This window comes from Mustelus asterias, chromosome 20, assembly GCF_964213995.1.
Source record: "Mustelus asterias chromosome 20, sMusAst1.hap1.1, whole genome shotgun sequence".
Classification (NCBI taxonomy): Eukaryota; Metazoa; Chordata; class Chondrichthyes; order Carcharhiniformes; family Triakidae; genus Mustelus; species Mustelus asterias.
The window spans coordinates 64882438-64897188 of record NC_135820.1 but is presented as its reverse complement, the minus strand read 5'-3'; the positions used below and the strand labels follow the sequence as shown (position 1 = coordinate 64897188).

Here is a 14751-nt window from a genome sequence, read left to right as displayed (position 1 = left end):
AAGCTGCCAATCCTGTCCTTCCCTTAACCAAGTCTCTGTAATAGCAACATCATAGTTCCAAGTACTAATCCAGGATCTAAATTATTCTGCCTTACCTGAAATAAATGCACTTCAGACCACCAGACCCTCTTTGATTAGCAACCACACCCTACCTGCTCTTTCTTTGAGTCTTACTTGCCCTACTCTCTGGCCCTATCTCTGGTTCCCCTTCAGTTAATTCACCTTTGCTTTGGTACCCATCTCCCTGTGATAAGACACTAGCAAACCTCCCAGCCAGAATATTTATGCCCTTCCAATTTAGATGCAACCCGCCCTTCTTGTACAGATCCCACCAGCCCTGGAAGAGATCCCAATGGTCCAAATATCTGAAACCCTCCCTTCTACACCAGCTGTTTAGCTACATGTTGAGCTGCACTATCTTCCTATTCCGAGCCTCGCTGGCACATGGCACAGGGCGTAATCCTGAGATTACAACCCTAGAGGTCCTGCGTTTTAACTTTCTACCTAACTCCCTAAACTGCTGCTGCTGGACTTCATCACTCTTCCTACCTATGTCGTTAGTACCAATGTGTACCACGACCTCTGGCTGTTACAAAAACCTCCACTAAAGTTTTTAAATATAAAGGACCACGGGCAGAATGTTACACATCTGGGCTGGGCGTATGTCTGACCCAGGAGTGCAGAAAATCTCACGGGAAGAGGATGTCAGGAATATTTCATAGAATCATAGAATCCCTACAGTGCAGAAGGAGGCCATCAAGTCTGCACCGATTCTCTAACAGAGCATCCTACCCAGCCCCATCCCCATAACCCCAGGTATTTACCCCTCTCATCCCCCTAACCTACACATCTTTGGACACTAAGGATCAATTTAGCATGGTCAGTCCACCTAACCTGCACATCTTTGAACTGTGGGAGGAAACCAGAGCACCCAGATAAAACCCACGCAGATACGGGGAGAACATGCAAACCCCACACAGACAGTTACGGAGTTGAACCCGGGTCCCTGGCACTGTGAGACAACAGTGCTAACCACTGTGCCACCGTGCCACCCCTCTGCCGCCCCTCAATATCATTGCGCATGTATGCAATTTTGTGGTGGGTAGGTATGCAAATCAGATGCACAATTGAAGGGCTAATTCAGGCCACTAAAAGTCTAATCTGCAGGAATTTTCACAGCCTGTGGTATTTTTAGCTGGTCGCGCAGGCAAAACAGGTGAGCACTCGTTATGTCTTTTATCGAATTTTCTCATCCAAGGGTGGGATAAAAGGCCTCCAAGAGCAGCAACAGTTTCTCAGTGATCGAGTTCATAGCTTTGTGAGTACAGAGTTTAGCTTGAGTTTCCGAGTTATTGTTTAGCATTTGAGGCCCTTTGTGGACTTCCCTGGAAGGCTTTCCTGAGGAGCGGAGGACAGTGTTCCATCATTTGCAAGGCACTGGTCCTCTACATCTGATCCAATAGAGATAGTCTACTCTGCAGGGGAGACCTGCTCTGAAGAGGTTGAGAGGAGCAGGAGGAAGACGAGGCAAGGTGAGCGCAGGCAGAGACCTGTCAGAGGAGAGGCACGGGGTTCAGTTGGTGCAGGGTCAGCAGGGAGGGGATGCCAAAGACATCACTACCCAGAGTATACAGGCAGCACACCAAGCTACAAATGTCTGAGATCCAGTGGCGCAGGAGGCTACCCCTCTCTCGGGGCACAGTGACATCTCATTTGCGAAACAGTAGGTCCTGAAATTGCCTCCAACAGCATGGGTAGTCACCGCATGCCGGTGACCCTCAACATCTACGCTTCTGGTTCATTTCAGGGCTGTGGGGGAATCTGTGCAGCATCTCTTAATGTGCCGCACACAGCTGTGTCAAGCTTGTGACCAATGCCATCTTCAGACATGCCTGCAATTTAACGACCAGCAGGCAGACGAGGACAGCCAGGTGGAAAAAGCACGAGGGTTCGTGGCAATGACTGGTTTCCCCATCCAGGGTGCTCCTGGCTGCCCACTTGTGGCCATCAGGACCGCAGCAGGAGAGCCAGGAGCTTTCATCAACAGGAAATAATTGTACAGATTGTCTGTCACCACAAGACACAGATTCTGCAAGTATATGCCCGATAACCAGGGAGCTCACACGATTCATGCATCTTGCGGCACTCCCAGATATCGAGGTTGTTTGTCGCTCCTGCAAGATTGGATGGGAGTGAATTCGTATAAGCAGCATGCAAATATTCCAAACCTAAAGGAAAATTCAAAGTCATGAACACAAATAATGTCACCCATGACGCACCCCAGCGCTCAAAATCCAATTGTGCTGGAGCTAGAGCCCGGGTTCTTGCAGCCATTTGATTTGGCAGCCAGGGTATGGTTCTTGGTGATGCCCTTGGACACGTACGTTAGCTCCCGCACAGACGCTGGCCCACTAAAGGACGATGGTAGTCATGATGTGGAGATGCCGGCGTTGGACTGGGGTAAACACAGTAAGAAGTTTAACAACACCAGGTTAAAGTCCAACAGGTTTATTTGGTAGCAAAAGCCACACAAGCTTTCGGTGCTCCAAGCCCCTTCTTCAGGTGAGTCACCTGAAGGAGGGGCTTGGAGCTCCGAAAGCTTGTGTGGCTTTTGCTACCAAATAAACCTGTTGGACTTTAACCTGGTGTTGTTAAACTTCTTACTGTGTTTACCCCACTAAAGGACTGCAGGAGTCAAGATAATGTTGCAGCCCGGGCAGGCCTCAAGGTTGCAGAAGTAGCAAGGCCCAGCTGCAGTGTTCGACAGGTTTGAGAGAAAGCAGTTTGCCACTTTCACATATGCCCCAAACTCCTCTTCAGTGATATTAACCTCCAAACTTCCCGCACCTGGGGTTGAGTCGGTGCAAGTTGTGAAAGACCATAACAGGACATAGACTAGCAGGATAAAGAAAGGGGCAGAGATTGGGCAGATGCAGCTCAACATAGAAAAATATGAAATGATAGATTTTGGAAATAAGAATAGGGAGAGGAAATGCATACTTCAAAAATATAAGATGTTAAATGGAGCAGAGGAGTCTTATTGCGCAGATATACAGTTTCTTAAAAAGATGGATCACAAGTACACAAGGCCATAAAAATAGACTAACGAATCATTGGTTTGTCTAGAGGTACACAACACAAAAGAAAGGAGGCAGTATTGGAACTTTACCGGACTGGAATTAGACTATATTTAGGATTATTGCGTAGTTTTGAGCACCCTTGCGTAGAAAGAATATAAAAGTAATAGAAAAGGTGTGCGGGGCTTACACAGTGGCCCAGTGGTTAGCACTGCTGCCTCATAGTGCCAGGGATACGGGTTCGATTCCCGGCTTGGGTCGTTGTCTGTGGGAAGTCTGCACGTTCTCCCCATGTCTGCGTGGGTTTCCTCCGGGTGCTCTGGCTTCCTCCCACAGTCCGAAAGACGTGCTGGTTAGGCTCATTGGCCATGCTAAATTCTCTCTCAGTGTACCCGAACAAGCATCGGAGTGTGGCGACTAGGGGACTTTAACAGTAACTTCATTGCAGTGGTTCATGTAAGCCTACTTGTAACACTGATAAATAAACTGTAAACTTAGTAGGTTCACCAAGATAATGATGAGGAGGCAGAGTTAGGAAGAGAAACTTGAGAAGTTTGGGCTTTTTCGCTGAAGCTGCAAATTAAGAGTGAGTGTGAGTGATAGAAAGTGAGAGAGAGCCCTCAGACTGGCAGTGAGATGAACACCTACACACACACACGCACGCACACAAAAGCTTATCCACACATCGGTCCAGGAGAGGGGGAAAACCCACACTGAAAGTCAGTGGGTGGGATTCTCCCAAAAAAGTTCTAAGTGTCAAAATCACGTAACATCTGGAGTAAATCCCCCTAGTTTTTTCAGCGGGATTTTCAAAATGCATCTCCCACACTCTGTTCACTGCAGAGTGCGTGAGCGTGAATTACGCTGAAAATCTGTGGGCGGGGCCTATTCCCACTGGAGAGGCCGGCAGCAGAGCGCTGAGCGGGCCACTGCGCATACGCTGATCTGTCAGCGTGTCAGCGCTGAGATCAGTGCATGCGCAGTAGCCCCGCACTGCCGGCCTCCTGGATGTGTCTGGGCCAGCCTTGACCCCCCCCCCCCCCCCCCAAACCCCCGTCCCTCTACTGGCGGTCCTGATCTCCCCTCCCCACCCCCATGCCACCGGCAGGCCCAAACAACCCCCACCCCCTCTAGTCCCAACTCAGTGATCCTTCGTCAGAACTAGTGCCGATCATGGGCCTGAAGCGTAGACTCTGTTTCTCTCTCCACAGATGCTGCCTGGCCTACTGAGTGTTTGCAGCATTTCCTGTTTATATTTCAGGTTTCCAGCATCTGCAGCGCTTTGCTTTCTGATTATATACTCCATGCAGAGCATTTTTGTAAGTGTGGTTAGTTTCAATTTAAAATGAGAAAATATTTCTCACTCAACGCAAAATGTAATTTTAAGCCCACTTTTGTGGATAGAAACAGCACATTATTGGTTGGTGGCAATTCACTGCAAGATTATGCCACTTTTTAACTTGGAAGTGGTGACGTTAATGTACCTTTAAGAAATGTTTTTTAAAAAAAATCATGATCTCTGCAGCTCTCACTGTCAATGTTTATCATGCTCACAGCCTTAGGTGGTCATCGTTGAGAGGAGGAATAAAACTGTGGGCAGGTCAGGTGACAGGAGTTCAGTTTCAGTTTCGGGAGTTGAAAGTTAGGAGCATCAAGCTGGAAGAGAAGCCTCTCTCTCCCTCGTGTTTTTTTGGAAATTCTGTTGCTTTCCTGAAGGGCAAAAACCTGCTGCTGTTGGGGGCTGGACCACAGTCTCTCAGCGAAGCTGTCTGGTCTTCAACCTGTTCTGAGTGAATTGAGACTAAGGGTCTCCATACATTTGCAAGCAGTCTGTCAAGTTGAAGAAATATAGGTGTTGAATTTTTCACTTGCTGCCAGGACTTTAAACAGTTTCCAACCAATTCTCCAACCGAAGGACTCAATTTCGAGTATCACGTGAGCATTAGTTTGTGCTGTGTTAAACCTGTGAAAAGGACCTTTTGTCTATGGGATTGGTTTGATCGGAATATTGTAGATACCTTTGTTAAGGGTTATACATTATCATGATTGTTTGCTTCTTCTTTAATTGATAAAAGATCTTGCTAATTTTCTTACTAAACGTGTTAACTATATTCTTAAATAAACTTTGTTTGATAAAAGCCCCCTGGTGGGTCTTTTGAATCACACCTGAAGTGAAACATATCATGCTTATCCTAGCCAAGTTCAAGATGCAAAACTTATGATTCAGGCGAGCTTCATAAAACACTTTGGAGTTTCTGACCTGAACCATAACAAAGTGAAACCAGGAACCATGTGCCACTAGAATATGTCACTGTTAGTTTAAAATACTCTCACTTGTACATGGCATTTTGTTGTTTGTAGTGCCTGTAAGATTCAAGTCATTTCTATGTGTGTGGATATCGCACAGGACAAGGTTCAAAGAATTAGAGCTGGAGTAAAGTATATCATACTGAAACCTGGACTTTTAATGGCCTTCATAAATTGAAGCATAGAGTACAAAAGCCAAAAAGTTTTGTTAAACCTATATACAACAGTTTGACCCCACTGTGACTATGGTTCCCAATTCTGGGCACCTAAAGGATGCAAAGGGGAGGGTTAACAGGGGCGAGGGTGGGATAAGGGGCCACAGAAACAAGAGAAGCACAAGGGTCCATGATTTCTTTCCCTCGCCCTATCTCAGAGACCAAAAATCTGCCTATCCCAGCTTTAAATATATCCCATCATGAAGTATTCACAACCCTTTGGAGTAGGGAATTGTGAAGATGCACAACCTTTCAGTGAAGCTGTTTCTCCTCTGTCCACACTTAAGGCTGTTGTAGAAACAGCCAGTTGGGGAAACAACCTCTCAGTGCCCATCTCCTCAAGCCCCATTGGAAGTATGAACTTTGATAAGACAACAATTGGGTGTCATTGTATCAACTAGTATTTGGAGGGGTCATGGAAGTTCTATATGTAGACCGGGGTCTGGTTTCCCTCCGGACTCCGTTACGCACAGTACCTTGTCGTCAGCATTATTACGGACAATTTCATTTCAATGAGAAGAGGAAAAATAAATAGTTTTTATGCATGGAGCATCCTTGACTTAATTCAAAGATGATTAAGTCGATTTGGTAACTTGATAATGTTACACAGCTTGCGACATGTGACTAAGCCGAACGATAAATAAATAACCTTATCTTGCTGTTTTCTGCAAGGAAAGTGATGGCTCTTGCCAAAGCCCATTTGCTTTTCACTTGGGAACATGGACAATTAAATTGAACTTTTACTTCTATTGAGCTTGTCAGCACACAGCTTTGATCCCAGTTACATTAATGAGTTTGAAAGTGTAGGTTGGCGAGAGCAGAATCTGAAGGACCTGGTACTGGTACCAGCACAAGTTCTAATTACAGCTCAGCATGAATTTGGTCTTGCCAGAGTCTACATGCATACTTTTCATCAGTGACCATCATCATAAATGGGAAACGAGCTGGGGGAAAGCTAAGATTGATTGTAGCTCCTCCACTACTGCCTCTGAGCGCTGCTAATTCAGCACTGGTGTTATTTTGAACTCTGGATCTTGGTCTGCGTGCCTCCATACTTCATCACTTATTTTTCACATTTGTTAACTGAACCATCAGGGCCATAACATAAAAAGCATTTTAGCAATGATTACATAGCAGAGTTTATTCCATAACTATCCGTCCTGTGGTCTGTCGAGCAATATTATGATCCAAAACAGATCTGTCAAGTTGAAGAAATATAGGTGTTGAATTTTTCACTTGATGCCAGGACTTTAAACTGACCTTGAAAATTACCTAAAGAGAAAATGGTGGAAAATCTCAGCAGATCTGGCAGCATCTGTTCGGAGAGAAAAGAGCTGACGTTTCAAGTCCAGATGACCCTTTGTCATAGCTCCTGACATGATTCAGTTTTGACCAAGGGTCGTCTGGACTCGAAACGTCAGCTCTTTTCTCTCCTTACAGATGCTGCCAGACCTGCTGCGATTTTCCAGCTTTTTTCCCTTTTGGTTTCAGATTCCAGCATCTGCAGTAATCTGCTTTAATCCGCCGCTGGCAGGTTCACCTTCCCCATCAGCCCCAGCCCAGTACATTATAAAAATGGAACAAAATCAGTGTCTTACATCCGGGTGGCAAGCTGAAAATTAACCAATATTTACAGAACCATTTACAGCCTTTGGCTCGCAGTCTGCGGTTCTTCTGCTTAACAGAGAATTGACAATTTTTTTTACATTTTTCTTCCTGCTCTGCTTGGAGCCTGGAGTTTGTATCGTCTGAGTGATTAATAATTGTGTGGAACACAAGAGTTTAAGATTGTCATATCAGAGATTTATTCCAATGTCATTACCTCTTGGTAGCAGAGACAGTCCAGCTATGTAGTATGAGTTAGAACATATGTTCATTGGGATGGGGCGATGTTGCTACCGGGTAATCTTGAAATAACTATTTTCAAGAGCCGCTTATTTGAAATTAACCACAAGCAATTCCACGGCAGATTAGACACTTTACCTTAGTTATTGAAGGACCTATCAGATTACGTACTGGTTTACTTAACTTTTGAAGTGGTTATACTGTAAAAGCCATAGATGTGGGATCGAATATATTTGAACTTAAGAATTAACTTATCTACAAAAAATCTTTTGCAATCTATTTTTTTTAGGTACGATAATGCTGTTTTCAGAACTTGGCAATTGGAAAAGCAAACCTCAAGCCACTAGTTTCAAAGAATGTCTTGCGTTATCCGGAGCTATTGGCAAGGCATAGTAAGTATAAACATTTATCCTTGTCTCTCCCCAAGTACTTAAACCATGGTGTAGATAATAAGCAGTTTCACAATTTGGGTGTAACATGTACATGTCTGTTCAGCAAATTGGCTGATCTAGATGATGACATTGCTCTTCACATGATTGTTTAAATTGGACTTCATTATATTTGTGATGTCCATACGTTAAAATAATGTTACAAAGGAATGGCTAACTTTTCCTAAATTAAGCAACTATCCTGCATATTTTATAAGAATTTAACACTTCATTTTCTAGTTGTATTCGCTCCGGATCTGGCATGTTGGCTTCCTAATGAATTAAACACATTTTCCACTGGGGAAATAATTTTATTTGCTTTCACATACACTTGTTTTGCCTTAAAGAACACTTGGCTTTGCAACAACAATTGCATTTTTAAAATTATTTTATTAGTGTCACAAGTAGGCTTACATTAACACTGCAATGAAGTTACTGTGCAAATTCCTGAGTCGCCACACTCTGGCACCTGTGCGGGTACACTGAGGGAGAATTTAGCCTGGCCAATGCACCTAATCAGCATGTCTTTCGGACTGTGGGAGGAAACCAGAACACCTAGAGTGAACCCAAGCAGACACGGGGAGAACATGAGGGCGCCACACAGGCAGTGACCCAAACTGGGAATTGAACTCGGGTCCCTGGCGCTGTGAGGCAGCAGTGCTAACCACTGTACCATAGTGCCACCCTGGCATTTTGTAATGCCTTTAAGAGTGCTACAAATGGACATCAGAGCTGTTTGCTCAGGTGATCAGAGGTTTGGTCAAAGAGGTGAGTTTCAAGCAGAATCTCTAAGAACCAGAGAGAAGTGGAGCGGCTTAAGGAAGAAAATTCAGAGTGTGGGATCTAGGTGACAAAAGATAAGGCAATTCTGGAGCCTGGGTGGCATGGTGGCATCGTGGTTAGCACTGCTGCCTCACAGCACCAGGGACCCATGTTCCAGCCTTGGGTGACTAAACGCACATTTTCCCCGTGTCTGCGTGAAGTCCATAGGTTGAATGGCCATGCTAAATTGCCCCTCAGTGTCAGGGGGATTAGCGGGGTAAACACGTGAGATTGCGGGGAAAGAGCCGAGTTGGGATTGTTGCCGGTGCAGGTTTGATGGGCTGAATGACCTCCTTGTGCACTGAAGGAATTCTATGGGGAGGCAAGCATGGCCATGAATATTGGTGGGGAAATTTGTTATGAAGTAAGAAGTTTCACTCAAGGTGTTAGTCGGACAAATTAATTAACTTTTGGGATAAAAATAACTTTCTGTCATCGCCTAGGGTGAATTTATTCACATGTTTTCCACAAATCCTTGCTTTTAGACTTTTTTGGCCCTCAATTTTCTGGTGGACGATGGCCACAGATGAGACTTGTGAAAATCTACTCTTAAAACTCAATTTTTTTTTTAACCAATTCTGTAATCCTGCAAAACAGTTTTAAAAGATAACAGCACGCGGATCTGGCATTGATATATCCATCTGTCAGAGTTCTTGTATCTGTCAGATATCCTAAAGTACCTCAGCTATGTTGAGTTTTCAGAGCTGATGGACTGGTATGCAGGTAAAATACACTGATCGCATTGTCAAAATATTGTAGCCATTGTGCAGGGAAGGTTTGATTTGAATTGATTTATTATTGTCACATGTATTAATACACAGTGAAAAGTATTGTTTCTTGCGTGCTATACAGACAAAACGTACCGTTCATAGAGAAGGAAAGGAGAGAATGCAGAATGTAGTGTTACAGTCATAGCGAGGGTGTAGAGAAAGATAAACTTAGTGCGGGGTAGGTCCATTCAAAAGTCTGACAGCAGCAGGGAAGAAGCTGTTCTTGAGTCGGTTGGTACGTGACCGCAGACTTTTGTATCTTTTTCCCGACGGAAAAAGGAAGATGGAAGAGAGAATGTCCAGGGTGTATGGGGTCCTTGATTATGCTGGCTGCTTTGCTGAGGCAGCGGGAAGTGTAGACAGAGTCAATGGATGGGAGGATGGTTTGCATGATGGATTGGGGTACATTCACGACCTTTTGTAGTTCCTTGTGGTCTTGGGCCGAGCAGGAGCCGTACCAAGCTGTGATACAACCAGAAAGAATGCTTTCTATGGTGCATCTGTAAAAGTTGGTGAGAGTCGTAGCTGACAAGCCAAATTCCCTTTGTCTTCTGAGAAAGTAGAAGAGAAGGCAGCGGAAAGATTTGTTGGTTATCTTACTCAATTTATCATCACACTCCGACTAAGGTATCTTTGATAGGCAATCAGGATCAGCCCGCATAGCCTCATCCAAACCTTCACTCCCCACAGAGAAGAACAACTCGCGTGACAAGTGATTGCTGGCTGGCTATTAACTATCCAAACAATAATTGTGGAGACATTTTACATGAGCACTTGGATCACATTGGAATAGATCAGTGCCAGAAAGAGTTGAGAGAAAATTAATTACTCGACAGGAAATACAATGAAGCTTTTGAAACCATAAAGCTGAATTACACAGGGGGATGTTGTAGAAATACTGTGATGCACGAACGGGAGAAACATGGGAGTACTGACAGTTTAAGATACAGTATATCTAATGGATCCAAAGAACTCCCTTGGCTACTACTCAAAAACAAGATAACTTGGAGATCGCCTTATTTGGGTTTGAAGTCAAGCAGAGCAGCTCAAAATGTCGAAAGTTTGCTTTTCCAACAGACAAAATGGAAAAGACAATGGCTGGAATTCTCCCCCAAAAATTCCAAGTGTCGAATTCATGTGAAAACTGGAGTGATTCAAGCTGGTTTTTTTCAGTGGAAGTTCAGAGAAGGATCTCCCACACTCCGTGCATTGCAGAGCCCATCAACGTGAATATCATTAAAAAATAGGGGGCGGGGCCTATCCCTGTTGGAGAGGCTGAAATCAGTGCGCTGAGTGGACCACTGCACCTGCGGCGATCTGTCAGTGCCGAGATCGACGCATGCACAGTGGCCCTGCGCCGATTGCATCCCAATCGCTGGCCAGCCCTGCGACCCCTGCAACACCAGCGCTCCCTGCCACCCCCCCCCCCCCCCACACACCCCCCCCTCCCCCCCCCCCCCCCCCCCCAACCACCCCTCCCCAACTCCCACCCCGGCCTGATCGCTGGCCCTCCGACCATTCCCGGGCCCCCCCAACCCCGGACAGTAACCACCTCCCCCACCCACAGTGCTGATTCCCCCAGTAGGCTGACCGCCTCCCCCTGCCCAGCATTCCCCGATCCCTGACCTCCCCCCTTCCGCACACCAACCCCAATGCAGAGTGGCAGCAGGAGCCCCACCCCCACTAACCACCCCCTAAGCCCCACCCACATCAGGCCCCTCCCCCTCAGCCCTGCACCCACATATGCCCTGCCCCATTGGCACTGCCCCATGCCCAATGGGCAGTGTCAAGGTGCCCCCTGGGCATTGGTGCGTTGCCCCTTGGGCAGTGCCAGGAGGCAAAGGCTGGCACTGCCAAGGCGCCAATGCCCAGGGGTCAACACCCCCGCTACCTGACCCTCTGGGGGGCCCTGATTGCCCCCCCCCTTCACTCCAGTGGAGTCGGGCAATTGGTTCCTCTTTAGTGGGGAGCTAGTCTAAACCCTGTTGGAGTGAACCACTATGGTGGGATGGGGGGGGAGAGAGAGATGCTAGCGGGCCCGAGACTTCAGTCCCAGGCCCGCTAACTGTATTTAAATCATATTCAAATGACCATTTATATGGTCTTTGCGCCTCCCCGCCAACTTCTGGCGCAGAGCAGACACTGCCAGAAATCCGGCGCTGGGAGATTCTAGTGGGGCACAGCAAGATAGGAGAGTCGTGGCCATTTTGTTTCCTGTCTGCATCAATCAGTCCTGAAGATCTTTGGCCAGAATTATTTGAGTTATGGGTTGTAATACATCAGTAATGGAGTTTCCCATTATAAAACATTTATGAACATGGGGTCAAATAGGTTAAGATTCACAAATGAAACGAAGGCTGTCGTGAAAATATTCAACTGCAGAAGCTGTTTAGTTATCTCGAAACAATTGATTTTATCGGCTACAGATGAGATATTGTTGCCTGCTCACCTTCATAATTGCGGTATGCAGCTCGCAACTGCACACGCTGCTGAACGACTGCACATTCAGCAGGGGGACCAGATGCGTGTGTGGCTAACGCAAGCTACAGCTAGCCTGCACTTTCTCGAAGCGGCCTGTACCTCTATGAGGAGTGCGTTCTGGCTGTAAACATTGATCACAGAAGGAATGAGAGTACCAATGGAGCAACAGGCCAGGGAAGAGGCTCTGAGATTCTCTAATGCAGCAGTGCAGACCCACGTCTAGATTCCCACTGAGATCAGGAGGTCCTCCAGGGATACCTTGAGATGGGAATTGGAGCAGGTTACCGCGGGAAGTCAATGCAAGGAGTCTGACCCCAAAGGCCCTGGCTGCAATGTCATTAAAGCTTCATTGACGTCACATGAGTGGCCAATAAGTCAGTCAGTGCAACTTTAAGTGCCATTGTCACAAATTGAACAATGTTCCAGTCTTCCATCACTCGCCCATCAGCAACCTCTAGCTATTGGGACTCATGCTGAACATTCAGATGCTCCACCTTAGCCTCACACAAGCCTCACGGCCACCTCTCGCAGCTCTCAGATACCTCCAGCTTTCAGCTATTACAGATACATCATCCAAGCACATTGCGACAAACTCACTGACACTATTCCATTTCTCTTGCAGCACAAGGTCACATACAACAGGAGGATTTCTGGAGACGGATATGGTTGCATCTCCTGAGCAACTTGGAGGAGACGGTATAGATGAGAAAACCCAGGCTGATAGTATGCTCCAGCCTTATGGCCTGTTTGCAAACCCCATCGGCCGGCGTTTTCCAGTCCCGCCCGCTGACTGAAAGTTCCAGCCCAAAGTCAGTGGGCCGTTGGCTGGTCCGTCAAATAACTTTCCATTTCGCCTGAGACAGGACTGGAAAGTCCAGGATCATTTACTCTTTCAGATATCTGAGACTTGACCTGATAAGTCAGCGGGCACAAGTGGGCTTCAGCCAGACCAGGGGGGCTGGAATAGTGTAAGAGGCAGCTCCCTGGGGGTGAGACCACCAGATCAGCGGGAGATGACTGAGATGAAGACTTCTCTGGGGTGGGCTATCGGCCAAGATGCTTGGTGCATTGGCAGACCTGCCACTGTAAAGGAGCAACGCAGAGTCCTGCTCCAACTTGGCAATAGGCTTTGTGCTGAGCTTGGAATCCATTCTTTCAAGTGTGTGGAAGTGGTGGCCAACTCCATGAAAGCACTCGTGCACCAAGCGATGCTACAATGGCTGGTGGCCGCTGTCTGAGCTTGCACTGCTTGCAAAATCTCACTAACTGTCCTGGCTGGAGACAATACACACCTCTTTAACCTATGCTTAACCCCCTCTCTACTCACATTGTCTGTACCTGTAAAGACTTGATAACCTACAGAGATTCGCATTCCAACCATTATCTTGTAAATTGAGTCTGTGTCTATGTATGCCCTGTTTGTGAACACAACTCTTCACTCACCTGAAGAAGAAGCAACACTCCGAAAGCTTGTGCTACCAAATAAACCTGTTGGACTTTAACCTGGTGTTGTGAGACTTCTTACTGTGCTTACCCCAGTCCAACGCCGGCATCTCCACATCTTGCACTGCTGCACAGGCAGAAGTCATCCAATGCCTCAGTGCTGCCCTTGACGTTCAGACTGAGATCATGGGATATGAGCTTGCTGCCACGCAGGTCCAGACTGCAGCCATTATAGTTGTAGGTAGCAGTGCACAAATGGCCTGTGGGCTCTCATTGTGGTACTCCAGCAGATTACAAGGATTGTTGAGGCTGACCTGGCCAGTTACCACCCTATTGGTCTACTCTCAATCATCAGTATTGTATGCAAGGAGTCATCAACATCGCTGTCAAGAGGTTCTAGCTTTGCAATAATCTGTTCACAGATGCTCAGATTTGGTTGCAGCAGAGTCATTCATAAGACCATTAGACCTTAAGATATAGGAGCAGAATTAGGTCATTTGGCCCATCGAATCTGCTCCGCTATTCAATCATGGCTGATATGATTCTCATCCCCATTCTCCTGCCTTCTCCCCATAGCCCTTGATTCCCTTATTGATTAAGAACCTATCTATCTATCTACGAGAGGACACAGGTTTAAGGTGCTGGGGGGTAGGTACAGGGGAGATGTTAGGGGTAAGTTTTTCACACAGAGGGTGGTGGGCGAGTGGAATCGGCTGCCGTCAGTGGTGGTGGAGGCGAACTCAATAGGGTCTTTTAAGAGACTCCTGGATGAGTACATGGAGCTTAATAGGATGGAGGGTTATAGGTAGGTCTAGAAGGTAGGGACGTGTTCGGCACAACTTGTGAGCCGAAGGGCCTGTTTGTGCTGTAGTTTTTCTATGTTTCTATCTCTGTCTTAAAGGCACTCAATGTTCCATAGATTCCACTCAGTTCCTGACCTCATTAAAACCTTGGTTCTAACATGGACAAAAGGGCTGAAGTCCAGAGGTGAGGTGAGAGTGAATGCCCTTGACATCAAGGCAGCATTTGATTGAGTGTGGCATCAAGGAGCCCGAGCAAAACTGGAGTCAATGGGAATCTGAGAGAAAACTCTCTGCTGGTTGGAGTCATACTTGGCACAAAGGAAGATGATTGAGATTGTTGGAGGTCAATTATCTCAGATCCAGGATATCACTGCAGGAGTTCTTTAGGGTGGCACGGTGGCGCAGCAGTTGGCACTGCTGCCTCACAGTGCCAGGGACCCGGGTTCAACTCCAGCCTCACGTCACTGTCTGTGTGGAGTTTGCATGTTCTCCCTTTGTCTGCGTTGGTTTCCTCCCCAGCCAAAGATGTGCGGGTTAGGTTGATAGGCCATGCTAAATTG

The 14751-nt window shown here is 46.6% G+C and overlaps 1 protein-coding gene across 4 annotated transcripts in view; it reads left to right on the top strand.

Moving 5' to 3' along the window:
• Positions 1-14751, top strand: part of slco4a1 (solute carrier organic anion transporter family, member 4A1) — a 192891-nt gene that overhangs the window by 45891 nt on the left and 132249 nt on the right. For 3 of the 4 annotated variants that reach the window (XM_078236701.1, XM_078236702.1, XM_078236705.1), the window contains one exon: positions 7734-7836. The gene's annotated coding sequence lies outside the window, so the exon portion shown is untranslated. Of the gene's footprint in view, positions 1-4842; positions 5013-7733; positions 7837-14751 lie in introns of those variants that run through there. The other variant, XM_078236704.1, reaches the window with a different exon arrangement.